We start from the raw sequence: 3,974 nt of genomic DNA, 5'->3' as shown, positions 1-3,974 counted from the left end.
TGTCCATACACCTCCCTTTCTCCCGCCTCTTCTCCTACCTTGTCCGTAGGTCTATTCTCTATGTCTGTTTCTCCATTGCTACCCTGAAAATAAATTCATCAGTGCCATCTCTTCAGATTCCATATATATGTGTCAGTATACAATATTTATTGGAGAAGGCAATGGCAACCCACTTCAGTACTCTTGCCTGGCAAATCCCATGGATGGAGGAGCCTGGTAGGCTGAAGTCCATGGTGTCACTAGGAGTTGGACAAGACTGAGTGACTTCATTTTCACTTTCATGCATTGGAGAAGAGCTTGGCAACCCACTCCAGTGTTCTTGCCTGGAGAATTCCAGGGACGGGGGAGCCTGGTGGGCTGCCATCTCTGGGGTAGCACAGAGTCAGACACGACTGAAGTGACTTAGGAGCAGCAGCAGAAGCATACAATATTTATATCTCTCTTTCTGACTTACTTCACTCTATATAATGGGCTCTAGTTTCATCCACCTCATTAGAACAGATTCAAATGCATTCCTTTTTATGGTTGAGTAGTATTCCATTGTATATATGTACCAGCTTCTTTATCCATTCATCTGTTGATGGACATCTAGGTTTCTTAGAGCTGCAGTGAACATTGGGGTACATGTGTCTTCTTCAATTTTGGTTTCCTTGGGTATATGCCTAGGAGTGGGACTCTGCCAGGGTCCAGCCCCAGCAGGATCCAGGGGTACCCTCATGATGACAGCATCGGCGATAAGGAAAGTAAAAGGGGAGAGAAAGAGGCTTGATCTTCCTTGGTTTACACAGAAAGCCAATAAAGTTCCTGGCACGGAACTTGCTCTGTTCACGGAGGCTGCAGGCGCCCTCTCGGTTGGGTTAAGAAGGAAGAACGCCACCTCCCCGGTGAAGATGAAGGGCACCTTCCCGATTGGGTCTTAGAAGCCCAGGCAAAAAAAAATGAACTCAGAGAGCCCCTGTACCACAAGGAGTCATCCTGAAAGAAGAACAGAGAGAGAAAAAGAGAGAAAAGGAAAAAAAGAATAACATGGGGAGACCAAGCTTCTGTGAGTGAGGCCTGTAACTTTATTTTCAAAAGGAACTTTTATACCTTGACTTGTACATAGAGGGAAATGAAAGATACAAAGTCATGCAGAGTCAGCCCAAACATTACATCTGTTTTGTCTTTATCAAAACCAGAATTTTTTCTGCATACCTTTCCCACAAACAATGTTGTGTACATTATCTTCTGGCCTTGGAGGCCTGTGGACATTTTATGACCCTTTTTTTGATAAAGGCTGCTCAACCAGAACACTTATTTTCCCTTGAAGTGTTTTTTCTTTATATTTCTAGTCTATGTCAGCCTCAGAAAGTGCTAAACAGAGTTACATTCTCACGGAACAAAGGTGCAGTCAGTTACAACAAAGAATGAACCAATTAGCTCAAAGGTCTGATGTGGTTAATTCCAAGGCTACTACTTGTTTTTCTTACATTCCAACTACGTTAACTAATGCACTCTCAGGTGCACAATGGATAAGGGATATGGGCATTTGGCAGTAAGCATCGGCTCAACAATGAAATCCTACACCAACCCTACTCTAATAGTTTTTAACTCTTCGGAAGGCTCTATATTTTTAGAATGTTTTAGGCTTCCTGTGTCTCTCATGGTTGGGAGGCTGTGAACAATCATGTGCATAGCTGCAAGAGTCTAGATAAACCTGTCAGGCAAGCTAGAAAGCCATCAGAGGGGTTTGAATGGAAACACTCCTATCATGCCCAGGAGATTTATTAATTAGAGCCCTTAGTTGATTTTTTTCCAGAGAAAGGTGGTCAGAGATAGCCCCCTGTTAATGTCAGAAGAGTTGGTGAAAGGCACAAAATAGTAAGACAGACAGATTCTGGTTTTAGGGTAGATGCGTGAGCAGATCCAGGGAATCCCTCGAGTCCTGATCCGCCTTTGCCTGTCAGGTCCTCTCCACATGACCTTTGTCATGGGTGGAACTTCCCATGGTGGCTCCCGGCAAGATTCCTGAGTCATATGGTGGTTTTATTCCTAGCTTTTTAAGGAGTCTCCATACCTTCTTCTATAGTGGCTGTATCAATTTACATTCCCACCAGCAAAGAAAGAGTGTTCTCTTTTTTCCATATGCTCCCCAGCATTTATTGTTTGTAGACTTTTTGATAATGGCCATTCTGACTGGTGTGAGGTGGTATCTCATTGTAGTTTTGATTTGCATTTCTCTGATAATGAGTGATGTTGAACATCTTTTCATGTGCTTGTTAGTCATTTGTATGTCTTCTTTGGAGAAATGTCTCTTCAGGCCCCTTTCCCACTTTTTGATAGGGTAGTTTTGTTTTTTTAGGTATTGAGTTGTATGAGCTGCTTGTATATTTTGGAAATTAATTATTTATCAGTTGTTTCCCTTGCTATTATTTTCTTCTATTCTGAGGGTTGTCTTTTCACCTTGTTTGTAGTTTCCTTTGTTGTGCAAAAGCTTCTAAGTTTAATTAGGTCCCAATTGTTTATTTTTGTTTTTATTTCCATTACTCTAGGAGGTGGGTCATAGAAGATCTTGCTTTGATTTATGTCATCGAGTGTTCTGCCTATGTTCTCCTCTAAGAGTTTAATAGTTTCTGGTCTTACATTTAGGTCTTTAATCCATTTTGAGTTTATCTCTGTGTATGGCATTAGGTAATGATCTAATTTCATTCTTTTGTACATCGCTGTCAAGTTTTCCCACTGCCATTTATTGAAGAGGCTGTCTTTGCCCCACTGTATATTCTAAGGTACCCATAGGTGTGTGGGTTTATCTCTGGGTTCTCTATCTTTTTCCACTGGTCTGTTTTTCTGCCAGTACCATACTGCTTTGATTACTGTAGCTTTGTAGTATAGTCTGAAATCAGGAAGGTTAACTGCTCCAGCTCCATTCTTCTTTCTCAAGACTGCCTTGGCTATTCAGGGTCTTCTGTCTTTCCATATGAATTGTAAATTTTTTTGTTATAGTTTTGTGAAAAAAGCCATTGGTAATTTCATAGGGCATTGAATCTCTAGATTGCATTTGGTAGTATAGTCATTTCACAATATTGATTATTCCCACCCAGGAACATGGAATATCTCTCCATCTGTTTATGTCATCTTTGATTTCTTTCATCAGTATCATATAGTTTTCCATATACAGGCATTTTGTTTCCTTAGATACGTTTATTCCTAGATATTTTATTCTTTTTGTTGCAATGGTGAATGATAGTGATTCCTTAATTTCTCTTTCTGATTTTGCATTGTTAGTATACAGGAGTGCAAGTGATTTCTGTGTTTTGACCTTGTATCCTGCAACTTTGCTGAATTTGCTGATTAGCTCTAGTAATTTTCTGATAGTTTCTTTTGAGTTTTCTATGTATTATATCATGTTATCTGCACCAGTGAGAGTTTTACTTCTTTTCCTATCTGGATTTCCTTTATTTCTTTTTCTTCTCTAATTGCTGTAACTAGGACTTCCAAAACTATGTTGAATAATAGTGATGAGAGTGGACACCCTTGTCTTGTTCCTGATCTTAGAGGGAAAGCTTTTAGTTTTTCACCATTGAGAATAATGTTTGCTGTGGGCTTTCCATATATGGCCTTTACTGTGTTGAGGTAGGTTCCTTCTGTGCCCATTTTTTGAATCGTTTTTTATCATAAATGTATGCTATATTTTGTCAAAGGCTTTTCTGCATCCATTAAGATGATCATATGGTTTTTAATCTTTCAATTTGTTGATATGTGCCAGGGTCCAGCCCCGGCTGATCCAGGGAGTTCGAAGCGGGGATGGCATCGGCAAGGATCAGGATACAATAGCTTCAATTAGATATTAATTAGAGATATAAAGAGTAATGGAATGATGATAGCTCAGTAGGAAAATTCAGTGGAGAAAAGAGGCTGAGTAGCTTGGTTTATGCGGGAGATCAATAAAACTTCAAGACAAGAAGCTTGCACCACTTACGTAGGCCGCAGGCATC

This window comes from Bos taurus, unplaced genomic scaffold (assembly GCF_002263795.3).
Source record: "Bos taurus isolate L1 Dominette 01449 registration number 42190680 breed Hereford unplaced genomic scaffold, ARS-UCD2.0 Leftover_ScbfJmS_2217, whole genome shotgun sequence".
NCBI lineage: Eukaryota > Metazoa > Chordata > Mammalia > Artiodactyla > Bovidae > Bos > Bos taurus.
The sequence above is the reverse complement of the archived record's forward strand: the minus strand, read 5'-3'. Positions refer to the sequence as shown.